Raw genomic sequence first — 14,071 nt, forward strand, 5'->3', positions numbered from 1 at the left:
AAACGAAACGATCAGGAGGGGAGGAGGGCTGCAGACGAGGCGTAAGGGCTGACCGGAGGGGGCCTGTGTGAGTCTGCTCGGCCCCCGCAGCCTTGCCCCACGGCCGGGGGCAGACCCCGCGGCGCTGTGCGTCTGTTTGCAAAGGGCCCACGCCCAGACAGGAGCCCTTCCTGCAACCGCTCTGTCTGAGAGCTGGTGTCCCGCACCCCCTTCAGACGCCGCTGTGTCTCACGCCCTCCGCGGAAGCACCTCCGCGGCGCTGGGCAAAAACGCCGCTGCTGCTCGGATTCAGCAGGCCCAGCGGGCCCCAGGCCTCCGGACTTCCCGCGGGGAGACGTTTCTGCGGACGGCGAAGCCTGGCGTCTGCGATGGTGCATTGGGATGTGCCTAGTGACCGTCGGCGCACAGAAGAGCCTCAGCAGTTCAGGTCACTGTTCTTACAAACGTAAACACTGTGCTGCTCAGGACGGTCAAATTCTTCTAGGTGCCTTGTGCGGAGTGCGAAGATAAAACGTCTATGAGATGCCTTTTAGAGTTTTAGTCAATGAAGTACTTAAAACCTGTTTTACAGAGTCACATAACACTTATTCTAACTGCCATAAATCACCGTCTTATTTCATCTTACAGAACACGGTATTTTGTCTTACCGACGACCAAGAAATAGACTTGTTCCATCTCGTGATGAAAACATTTAGACGTTAACTTACAAATACACACAGCAGTAGGTAGATTTTTCATCATTCTTTTAAGGTGTACGTGAACCATATGAAGTATAAATATCAATGAGGCAAAAGCAATACCACTTATACCTGCCCAAGTTTTCAAGAAATCAGTAAATAGGAAAAAAGAGTAAGGCAAACAGGAGGCCCAAGGACGTAACATCCCTCCATGTGGGATGGGCAGAAGCCTCACCTCAGTCCCATACCACAGCCACGCATTCTAGATTTTCTGAGTAGATCCTAACTTCCAACAGGCCGGTCTGTTATCCTCAGAAGGGCGTGTGAAGCTCTCAGACAACTTGTCCCCTCTTGGGGAGGGACCTGGCACACTGAGTGTCCGAACCTTCGCACGCACCCTCTTGCCAGCTCCTCCAAGGACCGAGGCGGCAGGGTCCCGACTTCCTGAGCAGGTGGCCCCGGCTGGCCCTTCCCCAGCAGTTCCCAGCAGACCTGGTTCCTGGTAGCTGTGCGTTTGCTTTCCTTCCAGGTCTATTTTTGCCCAGAGTTGCAGATTCCCCGCCATGAGTTACTGCTCTTTCTCCTCAAGGACGCTTATCTGTTCTCCTAAAGGAGGGTTTCCTTTGCCCACTCCTGGTGACTCTGAGTCACAGCCAGCCTCCTTGCTGTGGGCCAACAGCCCCCTCGCTAGCCAGCCTAACAACCTTGTTGGGGTTTGGTTTTTATTTTGCCTTTGAGGAAAAGGGCCTCATGTGGTTATCAGAACTTAAGCCAGAGGACACGTGTCCTCTGGTCCGAGGGCCAAAGGCAACAAGCCCCGTGTGAGGGCCAAGATGTGAAGACGTCAACAGCCACTGCTGCTCCAGACACACCCTTGGGAGAGCCAGAGGTGGCCCTCAGTGACCAAGGTTCCCCTTCCCTTGTTAGAGCCAAGTCAGGAGTCTGAGCCTTGGAGCGGTCAGGAGGCTTAGGCGGACGTTTCCAGAGTTGAACCTTCACCCTGGTATCTTGGCCCTTGAGGTTATACAGGCCACTGAGCTCACAAAGCCTTATACTCCGATCTCATGCGTTTCCCACCGCAAGGTTTGAAGCCTGGCGGGGTTCCAGGAAGACGCGCCACTGTGTGTGGCAGCCACGTCTTTGATGGGCTGGCCCTGCAAGAGCGCTCCGGCTCTGTGGGGGCGGGGGCATGCCTCGCTCACTCATTATCGTATCTGTGATGCTTAGAGCTGACCCCTAATAAGTACCCAACAAGTGTCGATAGAATGAATAGTCCCCCTGATTTGAAAGGACGCTTAGAGAGCGCCTCACTCCAGCAAGCACAGGAAACCATGCCTTGTTGCCCGTTCCACTCCAACTTGTCAGAGTTTGCAAAGGTCTCTTTGCAGGGCTTCAGCACCACCCCAACAAGGCACGAAGATGGCCCTCATAAACTACCTCTGACCCCATGCGCTCCTGTTCTCCGATGTTTCTAACTGAAGATACGCTTTTAGCGTTGTCAGGTCGACAAGGAGGACTGAAAAAATTCCACTCCACTGGGTGAAGCCATGTCTCCTAGGATCATGGAAGGATAAAGTCGTATTCATTCTTGGTTTCCCTCCCTGACTCAGTCCTCACCTTCTGATAGGCCAGCCTCGGAACACCTCCAAGAGCAGATGCTTCAGGCCTTTAGCCCCGGAGAATCCTTCGGCTCCTTATGGCCGAGATGGCGGTCACTGACCACCTCAGTCTTCCCCACCTCAATGGCAGCGGTCGGATCTCTTCTATCATCTTACATGATGGGGTGGATCTCCAAATAGGACCAGGAATATCCGAGCTGGCAGGGAGTGAACATCCCTGCCACAGCCACCGTCTCAAGTTCCTTTTTGTTTTCCCCACCTCGAACTCCTCGCTTGTCCAAAACGATCATAAAATAGCAGCACAGTTTAGGATTAAAAGGTCTCCATGATGCACCCAACCTGCGTACGACAGTACATTGTCATCGCCACGTGTATCATCCTATTGACAACGACAGCTTCTTGGCCTGGCTCCAGCTGGAGAGATGCTGACTTCATAAATATCCCCAAGAGGTTACAGACTCGAGTCCAGTCTTCCAGCGTGGCAGGGACCATGCGAACATTAAAGGGCCAGCCCTTTCATCTGACTGTGAAACAGTCCCGGTCAATCCTTCCCACTTCCTAACGGTCAACGACCCCATCCCTGACCTCAGTGAAGTCAATGTGACAGCCTCAGTGAAGTCAATGCAACAGCCTCACACAGTGAAAAGGGCCACCAATGACTTGGGTGAGAAATACCTTGTTCCCTCCATGACAATCGCCCACAGAGAATATAAACTCCAGCGAGCGGGAGCGTTGCCGCCACGGAGACCAGGCCGTCACTCCTGCTGACGCTGCCAGCACCCTCTGCCCAGAACGCTTCCTCTGTTATCAAACAGAGTGAAGCCAGCAAAAAGCCAGTGAATCGAGTGTTTACTTGGCAGCTGAGTGTTGATAAAATGTTGGCCTTGGTGTGGTTCTGGGCCCAGCGACAGCGAGGAGCAAGGAGCAGGTGACGGCGCTTAAACAATAGCCGGTTCCAGGTTTTCCGCCTGGCGTTTGCTCCCTCATCCCAGAAGCCTGGCTCTCGGGGCCTGTGTTTATGCAGAGCCCGGCTCAGGGTCACACGGGTTGAGTGGCATCCAGTTGGTGCAGGTCCCACCACCAGAATCCTGATGCCAAGACGGATGAGGAGCCGCCGACAGGAAAGAAAAGGAAGGGAAAAAAAGAAAATAATTTAACAAGAGCAGCCTCAAGTCACAGATGTTGCCAGGTTGCTGAGCTGATAGGAGCCTTTGTCTGCTTGTGGAAAATTAAAATCAGCCTCTAGACCAGTGGAAATAATCTTCAGACTGTCTGAAAACCATGGACCGCAGCAAGGATGTGTAGACACTTTTTTTAGATCACGCAGGCAGGAGAGCAGACAGTGAAGGGGTAAAGCAAAAGCCACCTGAAGGTTTCACTCTATTGAGACCGGAGCCCATCTTTCCAGAGCGGCAAAATAATAATAATAGTAATCGTGATAGTAACTACTATCACAATTACAGTTATTACAATGATAGCACGTTAAATAAACCTCCACTAAGTTGCTTGCTCACTTGGGCAGGTATCAACCCTTCCTGGCCCTTCAAGGTTTGCTGAAGCCATGTAGCAAATGCTAGACTCATGCCCCTCTGACCCCAAAAAGAAAGCAAATTGTCTCAGGTTTACAGCCTGCATAATCCACTAGGACAACAATAGGAAAACAGATATTTGCACAAAAGTTCTTTCTTTGATGGACCTTCTCCTTGAAGCTAAAGGAATGAGAAGCTCTGAGTGTTGAGGAAAACCCTCACTTTCCTCCTAACCGTGCTGTGAGTGGGCACCGTGGCCGCGAGGGCGGCACCAACCTGCCCGTGTCCTCTCGGGTCCAGGAAGGGGCTGCTGTCTGCTGTGCCCGCCTTGGCAGGAGACAGGAAGGCCACACTCACACCCTCTTCGAAGGACAAAGTGCCCCCCGGAAGCAAGCTCTGTGGGATGCGGCTGCTGTGTCTTTTGCAAGAAAACTCATATGTCATCATTCAGAGTTGTAGACATGGATCCTTAGGAGAATAGGAACTGGGCGGGGCGGGGGGGGGTGGTCAAGTGGAAAAGGAAAGTTGCTTCTCCTTTTCCTTTGTTTTTCATTACTGAGCCCCCCTCCATCACCCTAGTGTTTGGTTTCACAAATTGAGAACCGTGTACACCAGGACACACAGCCATCCCTGCATCGTCAGGACACATGTCACTAGAGACTCATTCGGAAAAATTCTTTCCAGACTGGCCAGTGATCAACTCAACAGGGCGGCAGTAAGAGAAGGGGTGGGACCACAAGCCAGGCCGAGGGGGCAGGACACTGGAACTTGCACGGTAGGAGCCACGATGAAGCCCCGCCCAGACCCCACTCGATGAAGGACGCACAGCCCCCTGGCAGGCGGAGCTGTCAGCCCCTTCTCGGGTGGCCTCTGTTGCGGAAGGTGCCTGACCGGAGCGGCCCACAGGCAATGGCAGATGGGAGGGAGTATAAAAGCCCAGCATTTGGCCATTTTTGCTCCCAGGTTCCACATCGTGTGGGCTGAGGCTGCATCACATCAAACTTCTCTTCCCACTCACGCTTTCCTTCTCCTCCTCCCACTGGCTTCAGTCACTCCATAAACATCCTATACTCTAAACTGCACCTCCAAGTCGGCTGTGAACCTGTGACAACGAGGTAATAGAACAGGTGGAACTCTCCGAGACGAGGAGAATGAGACAGGCATGGGACAGACCTGCCTTCTCTTGGACTGTCATCGCAGTTCCTTGCCTGGGTTTCTGCTACAGCCAGAACCTGGGGCTCAGTGGAGAGGAGCTGGATTGCGACAGCCTGGTTTCCATCCCCGCTGTCCCTCACTGAGGTGTGACCTTGGACTGATCAACCTCTCAGAGCCTCTGTTTACCCCCTAGTAAATGGGGAGAGGAACGATCTTCTCTGAGAGCTGAGTCATTGTGAGGGTTTATTAAGACAATGGACGTGAATATGCAGGGGAAACCATAAAAATGCCATCTGCTAGTGGCCATTTCTCTCCCCTCCACCCAGAGCTTGGAAAACCAGTAGTAGTTTGAAAACCATAGCCTGAAGGGAAGAGTTTTCACTCCTCCCTTCCCTCTCCAGGAAGGTAGGGTGAGGGCAGGGAACGTTAGGGGCTGGGATGGACAGGAGAGGGGAACATGTGGACTCATTAAACTCTGATGCCTTAGGTCATGTTGAGCACCAGCGATAGGCCAGGGACCAGGCCAGTCCCTCATGGTGCTCAGTGGGGTCATGGACATGAGCTACAGAAACCTACAAACAGATAAAACTTCCCACGGGGAGATGAGCCGTGTGAGGGTCACAGAGAGCATCTCTGAGGAAGTGACCCTTGAACCGAGAGATAAATGATGGGTAGGGGTTATGTCGACAAAGAAGGGAGGGAGGGTGATCCCTAAAGGTTAGAAATGCAAGTGCAGAAGAGACCTCCCCTCCCCGTGTGGAGGGGAGCAGAGAGCACAGAACCTGGAAGAGGAAGCCAGAGAAGCTGGGAGTGGGTTGTGGGAGCTGGCTCTAGAGGTGGGTGAGGAACAGATTGGGCAATTGCCGGCAGGTGAGTTAAAGACTGTTATCTTTATCCTAAGTGCAGTGGGAAGCCACAGACTAGCTTTCTGTAGAGCATTCAGATGATTATCCTGGCTGCACAGGGAAGGGTAGGTGGGAGGGAGGCCAGAGTGGGTAGTATTAGTGACAGCGCTAATTGATTTACTCTGTGCCTGGCACACTTATCAATATTTAAATGAAGCAGGCAGATAACGAAACAGGTACCATTAGGATGCTCATTTTAATCATGAAGAAATTACAGAGAGAATAAGTAACTAGGATTCCAACCAGGTTACCTGGCTGTAAAGCTCCATATTTAACTACACAAATTGAGACAATGGGTAGACCAGATGGATGGTGATTTCAGTCATTTTACCTGGGTGTTAGCAATGGAGCTGAGAAGTGGATGTGTTTTGGAGATATGTAAGAGGTGTGAAGACAAGACAGAATTCAGGTATAGATTGGTTGTAGGGCTGTGGGGGAGATGGTCTCAGGGACAGTGCTGGGGAGGAAGTCAGGGGCGCCACCCACTGAGATGTGGGGCGCCAGAGGAGAGCCAGGGTTGCGGTGTTTTGGGGCTGAGACAGGAGGCAGGGGACAGCATGGGCCCACTCGGGCCCGCAGAGCACCGAGGTGCCTTAGTGACATATTTGGTAGTACTGGACTCTCGTAAAGAGACAGGGTTCTCACCTCCCACAAGTTAGCAGCTCTCACTGCTTGGTTCTGACCCATCTGCCATAGTCATTTATTTAACATAACCTAGCTGGTGTGCACCCAGGGGAAGGGGCTGTTACCTCCCTTAAAGACCCCTCCTGGAGGCAAGCGAGCCTCCCACCCCTCCCCGGCTGGAAGTCGGCACCAAATCATCCACCAAGCATGAGAGTGTCTACTGTGCCAGGAGAGGATAGGAGTGTGCGATGCGGGTAAGAGCTGAGGCAGAGTCTGTATTAGTTTTCTCAGGCTGCTGTAACAACAGAGTAATGATCGGGTGGCTCGAACAACAGAAATTTATCTTTACACGGTTATGGAGGCTGGAAGTTCTGATCGAGATGCCTTGCGGTCTGCTTCCGGGAAGGACTCCCCTTCCGGCTTGCCGGCGGCTGCCTTCTCCATGTGCCCCCACACGGACTCCGCTCAGGACGTCAACGCATGAATGTGGAAGGCAGGCGGGTGACACATTTCACTGCCCAACAGACTCCAAGCCCTCTCTGTTATGAGTTGTGAGATTACATCCTTGCACGATTCATCAATCTTTCTAAATCTCAGTTTTTCTCTCTGCAAAATGTGGTTACGGAGAGGGTGCAAGGAGATAATATCCAAGAGATATATAGACACGCCCAAAGCCGGACAGGCAGTAGCCAGTGGTGACAGAAATTACTCTCTGTAGGGGCCATCAGAGCCCATAATCTCTCTTCACACTCAGATCCTTGGGACCATAGGACCCCCCCGCCCCCCATCGCCTCCTGCCCTTACTCTCTTAATCTTGTGGCCTCTCTTGCGAGGATAGCGGCCATGCGCCTGAGGACAGTTCTGAGACACCGTCCCAGAGAGGAACGCTCAGCGTCCCACAGATGTTTTGTCCCTGTTCCACCACAACAGTGTTTGTCATTTGCTTCCTTTAAAGGAAGCCCCACCTACGGGGTTGGTTTGGTGAGAGCGGGAGATTAGAGCAGAGGAAAAGGAGTTTATCTGAAGGGCACCTCAGACACTGAAAGGTCATTTTTGATGGGACTAATGGACGAAGTGATTCCCTCAGCAGAGACACCCGCTCTTTCCTCCCTGCTGGCTCCCGGGGGAAGGGTCAGCCCATCTGTGACCCCTGAGTTTTCCTGGAGAAGGAGCCCCCGTGGAGTTTTGCCTCCAGCCTCAGAGGTGGTGGGTCCCATGGCGGTGATGAGACAGGTGGCTGGGTCACACGTTTTACTGCTGCCCACCGTGCTAGAGACTTGAGAGCAGGACAGGAAATGGGGCAGCTGAGACCCAGTCGTTCTTGTCTGACGGCTTGAAGGAGAGAGGGACTCCAGAGACCCCAGGTCCTGGGAGGGAAAAGTCTCTGCTGATGAAACCTGGGGGCCACCACTGCACCTGATTGGGGGACAAGGCGTTGTGGGGGGGGCAAGGCCCCTGCACACAGGGCTCCCCCGTCCCTGCCATCCCAGCCACGGCAACCCTCAAGGCGGGGCACGGCGTCTTTACTGCGATGCCACAAAATTCTACCATTGTTTGCATTCAAAACAACCAGCCACAGCTGCGGGTTGTGCCTGCAAGAAGCGTGCGGGAAGCACGGGTTCCTGTGCGTGCTAATTTGACCCAAGCCGCACACTCCTGCAGGGGATTGCTGTGTGAAAGCCCAGGCAATTCTAGCCGCAGCACGCACCCCTTGACCCCGAGCTTATCTCCCTTCCAGTCTTCCTTCACACGAGCCTCACGCTGAAAAGGCAGCAGTGCGTGAATTGCATGTAGTGAACTGGTCTAGATCTCCCAGCAGCCCACAAACCTACGCCTCTTCCCTCCTGCCTGCAGCGTTCACCGTGACGCAGAAGTGGAGTCCTTTTTACATCTTCAAAATGCCCCCTTGGGATAAAAATGCTGGCGCTGAATACTTGCTCTAACAGGGTAGCCATATGAAAGGTGCTTTAATGTTGCATATTAAATCTCTAAAAAAAAATAAATAAATAAAAACTGGGCTCATATCTCAAAGAGAAAAAAAGAAGGAAAGAAAAAAGAAAAGGAAAAAAAGGAAACAAGTAGCTAAGTTTTCCAGGGTTGTCACTATCTGAACATTAGTAGGAGGAAAAATTCACGAGCACAGTTTAAAAAAAATAATACTACTATTTTAAAAAAGAAAAGGAAACAAAAACCTAAACATACACTTCTTGTGTACTGGGAGAAGGGAAGAGAAAAAAAAATACAAAACATGCACCTGACCCCTCGCTACCCTTTTTTTCCAGATGGGAGGAATCTCACATGTCTGGAACCTCCCGGGCTGGAGCTTCGTCAGGCACCCCGACGTCCCCGCTTCCTGGAATCCGCTAAAAGAAAATGGCAAACCAGCCAAGATATTTGACTGAGGTTTGTTAAGAAAACATAGTCTCAGTTTGGGTTGTTTTCTGAGAGGAGGGTCAGAGAGATGTGGTTTAAGGAAGAAAATTGCTCGTGGACAGTTATGGAAATAATGACTCTTTTCACTGTCCCGCATGTCTCTGGCTGTAGTTACAGGAAGCAACGTGGAGCAGTGTTTGCAAATTACCTGGGGACCGCGGGCAGGGTGGACAGACCGGAGGGCAGGCTGGAGCCAAGAAAACATCACTCCATGTCAGTTACCAGGGTAATTCCATCGCCGGAGTGTGCCTCTAGGTACTTAAGGGGAAGGTGGGGAGGCTCTGAATCCTGGAGCCTGGCTGGACTTGGAAATGAAAGAGGAGAACCTACTTTATCTGATTTGTCATCCGCACTCCCCGGGGGAAGAACGCTGTGCGCATCGCTGACGTCTCCCGGAGAGAACCTCAAAGGGCTTATTTTCATGCTCTTTTTTAAGGCCATGTCCACCAAAGCCGAAACTGTTCAGCTTAACCTTGAGGATGGTTTTAGGCCATTAAAGTCCATGGTATAAAAGCATAAACGGTTTCCGTAGCTCTGAATCAACCGAATAAATAATAGCAAGGATTCTAAAACGCAGATCATCGTCGCTGTTTGACCACCAGAGTTCGTTTTTTCCTCATGTATCTTTGCCTTACCCCCCTGTGGCATCATGGGTCTGTCATGCTCGATCATGTGGGGGGATCATGTTACGTTTGCTTGTATATTTTGGGTTAGAGACTGCAGAAGTCTGCCTAATTACCTCCACTGATCAGTGGCGATTGCGAGGCTGACACAGTGAGGATGGGCCATCCACACACAGCCATTCACTCAGCAAGTCACGCATTCCCTAGCCCGTCGACATCTGCTCCGAGCCGCGGGCTGCCTGGTGCTGGGCTGGGCTTCGGGCGCAGCAGGACGAGCCAGACCCCAGCCCTGCAAACAAAGAGCTCCCTGGCTCCGCAGTGACATCTATGACGGCATGGGAAGCCAGGGGAGGGGGTGGACAGTTCTCACGAACAGACGTCCCCAGAGAGGGAGAGAATCAACGTCAGGCCTGGAAGGATGGGGAAGACTTTGGCAGGAGGAAATACAGGGCTAAGAAGCTCGAGGTCGATGATTGGCCCAGTGCGAGCAAACTGAGGACGCCAGAAATCCAGAAAACAGAGTGGCTGAGAGGGCCGCTGTCTGGAAGATGCCACATGGAGTGGTGGGGTGATTAGTGTCAAATGGCAGAACACTGAGAATCTTCAGGAGATATGTATATATGGCAGCTGGGAAGAGAAAATGTGTGGTTGGGGCAGGAAAAAAAACAAGGAATCTGAGAGAAAGTTTAGTCTGGTGTCAGCATGGAGATTGTATTAAGGAGGTGGCTAAGAAAGGCAGAGGCAGGGCTAACAGGCAGGAGAAGCAGACCGCACAGAAGTCTGAGGGCGAGGGAGTGGGCATGAGAACGGGGAGTCGTTGGGGGAAGGAAAGCGGGGGGGCTCCGAGAAAGGCGTGTTAGACCAGGAGTCCACGCTGCTGGGCTTAGTCCTGGTCCTGTGCGTGGCAGCGGTGTGGCCAAGCTTCGATCCCTCTGGCTGCCCGTTCCTCCAGAGCGAGGGGGAGAGGCCGGGGGTAGCAAACGTCCCGGACAGCAAAACCCACTGCCATCCTACCGACATCGGAGGGAAGACAGCTGGACTAGCCTGGAAAAGAGAAACTCAGAGCCGGAAGGGACCCTGGGGATGGTGGTTCCAAACGTTAGTGTACTGCAGAGTGACCTGGGCAGTTTGTCAAGCGGCCGGTCAGCAGCCCAGGGCCCACCCCCGGAAATTCGGACGCCGTCTGGGGCTGCCTTCGGTGCTGCAGACTTTGGGAACCCTGACCTCGTGTCCGGAGTGTCGTCCGACCCTCTCAGGCTGGAGGGATTTGAAGCCCAGCCTGAAAGGGGCACCTCCCACCATCCCTACCACCTAGTGTGAGGACTCCCAGCAAGGTGGCTGCCCCCTCAATGTCTCTCCTTCCCACGTGCTTTGGTCCAGCTCCAGGACTTGATGAGAACCTGCTGAGCTCAAAGGATCCCCAAGAGCCAAGATGTGAAGCTGCAGATTTCAGAGAAGCTGGTCCGACGTGGTGGAGGGGCCGGCCACCCCGGTGCCACCAGCGGCTGTGTTGGCCAGGACGCACGGCGATCAGCAGCCCCCGACGGGTCCTCTGGAGAGCAAGGGGGCCTCGGCCAGCCCACATCCTTCAGCCTTTGACACCCGCTCAGGCCTTGCTGTCCACAACATCCCCCAACATTGGCATCGGGGAGCTTGTTGGACATGCAGAATCTCGGGCTCACCCTAGACTCACACTCACAGTCTGTATGGTAACAAGATCCCAAAGTACTTTATTTGTGTGCACATTAAAATTTGAGGTGCTCTTGTCCCTGCCTCCTCAGCCACCTATACATAGTCCTGACACCCAGGGTAAAGAAAGAAGGGATCCCTGGCGGGGTGGCTAAGTTGGTTGGAGTGTCATCCCATGCACCGAAATGTTGCAAGTTCGATCCCCGGTAGGGGTGCAGACAGGAGGCAGCCAATCAACGTTTCTCTCACATGGTTGTTTCGCTCTCTCTTTCCCTTCCTCTCTCTTGAATCAACGATCGTATTCTCAGGTGAGGATTTTTTAAAAAGGAAGAAGAAAGGAAAAAAAGAAGGAAGAGGAGGGGGAACACTAGAGCTGGCCTGCTAATCTCAGTGCGGCCACATGACACACCTCTTCTTGTTTTCCTGTTTTCACAAGAAAGCTTTGATGCTGTAAAGTAGGACCGGAGGGTGGGGGACTTAAGAACCTTGAAATGAAAGCCCTCTTCTGTTTACCTTTCACTTCCTGGGGAGGGAGGCTCATTCCCTGTTCCTGTAAACGACGTTAAGCCGTGTGGATTGCGGGGACACGTCACAGCCACGCGGAGCAGGAAGCACACTAATCCCGGAGCTGGCCTGCGTGCAACCAGCTGAAACCCCCAGGTCATCGGGTTGGCTTCCACCTTACAGAGCGAAGCAAACGCTAAGACAACAAATGAGCTCCTGGCTCCTCTTCTCTTTCTGTACCATCGGCGCGCTGGTGGCTCGGGGCCTGGCGCAGACGCCTTGGCCGCCCCCAGGCCGCTGGCGTGCCCGGCGGCGTGGGCGCAGCCCCGGGGTTTCCGTCCCCAGCTCCCGCCCGGGCGAGCTGCTCTCGGCTGGGACGCTTGATCTCCCAGCCTGTGCAAGGGGGATTAGGACTCATGACACCTGCTCAGCCGTGGGGGGGATTAGGAGTTGGTGGGACTGCTCCCCTGGCAGCGGCACAACAGAAGTGCGTTTCCTTCCAGAATCCCTGCCTACAGCTGTGCTTTTCCAGGCAAAAGAGGCCTGGGGCTGGCAGAGCTTTGAGGCCGGCCAGCGACCAGGCTCCCCAACACCAGCAAAGTGGGCTGTTTTCCCCACCGTGGGGGATCCCAGGAAAGGCTTTTCGTGTTTTGAAGCAACAATCCAAGCAAAAAAAGAGCCTGAAGCCTTGAGGGACACCTGGAGTAAGAGAAGCCTCCGAGTTAGCAGGTTCTTCTAGGAAACGCCAGCGCCATCTCTTGGACGAGAGTGGTATTGACTCGGGTCCCTGGTAGGTTTGGCCCTATTCTCCCTTCTTTCAACAGGCGTTTCCCATTAGAACCCCAGGCTTCTCCCCCAGAAAAACGCTCCTAATTACTTCTCTATAAAGGTCTTGCATACCTTTGTTCCCTTCTCGTCCATCCAAACCTTTCTGTCCCTCTACTTTCACTGGATCTGTGACAGGTATCTCCAAGTTTCTGTCCTCCTTTCTAAAAACATAACTTGGTCCAAACTTTCAAAGAGCTAGTTCCATAAGAGGATTACAATGGTCACTGATCCCAAGCGCCTTCCTTCTGCCCTCTGAGCTGGGGCAGGGAGCGCAGCCCTTAAGATCCGGGACTCTGCTGCCAGACGGTTGGAAGCAGGGTTCCCCCTCCACCCAGCCCTCCAGGCAGGTGACCTCGGGCCCTTTACTTAACCTCCCTGTGCCTCGGTTTCCTCAGCCGTAAAACCAGGCTGATGCAGAGACCACCTAGAAGGGCTGTTGTCCCATTCAATGAGTTCACACCCAGAGCACCAGGAACAGGTCCGTGGCCTATTAAGAGGCACGTGTTTGCCGCCGTTGGCTTTCAGTGGCTCTTCTCTCCCACGACACTTACCACAGTGGCATGTGACTGCACTTGACTTACGCGGTCCCCCTGCCCCCCCAGGCCAATGTCTCTGCAGTGTGTGCGGTGGAAGCAGGGGGGCTCTGGGCCACACGGGGAAGCGCACGCCATCCACACGCAGGCACGGTGACTGGGACGCCGGTGCTCCGTGGGCCCCATTTTTAGGTCCACTGACTCGACCAGGGGCGGTGACTTCCCGCACCCCGACCTGTGTCGAGTGAGCGCCTGGCCCCTCAGAAGGGCCCTAAGCTCATGGTTTTCTTCTCCTACTCTTTCAATACATGGTTTTCGACGGAACAAATGACAGGCTGACTGGATATTATGTTAAAATAACAGGACAATTTCAAGGCAGTTGACCATCTGAGGCTTCTTGCCTCCTCCTTCACATCATCCCTTAAGAATGTAAGTGTGTCCATTTACCGTTTTTATAAACTCGACCTGAAAAGGAGATGAAATTAAACATCGATCTCACAACACAAATACGAAGGTGCACCCAAAAGAACTGGAATTTATTTAATACACCTATCAAGACTTTTTTCCCCACTGCTCAAAACAGTTTTTGAACTTGTCGATTTTGATGCCTTTTAGTGCTTCTGCCGGTTTTTGTTTCGCCTCTTCCCCATCGGCAAAACGTTTCCCTGAGGACTTTTTTCATCCAGGGAAACAAAAGTCACCAGGGACAAGGTCAGGTGAACAGGGAGGGTGGGGCCCGGGGTCAGGCCGTGTTTTGGTCAAAAACTGCTGAGCACTCAGCGCAGTGTGGGCAGGTGCGCTCATAAATCACCCATCATGCAATGGGCAAACACATTGAAAGAGTCCTCAAAACACTCACTGAAGCCGAACGCAGCCTCTCACAGCAACGCCAGCTGGCGCACTGATACGAGTGGGTTCCTAGAACACTCACCTAGCAGGGGAAGCCTGTGCT

This window comes from Pteronotus mesoamericanus, unplaced genomic scaffold, assembly GCF_021234165.1.
Source record: "Pteronotus mesoamericanus isolate MK-2021 breed Mesoamerican mustached bat unplaced genomic scaffold, CSHL_Meso_final contig_116, whole genome shotgun sequence".
NCBI lineage: Eukaryota > Metazoa > Chordata > Mammalia > Chiroptera > Mormoopidae > Pteronotus > Pteronotus mesoamericanus.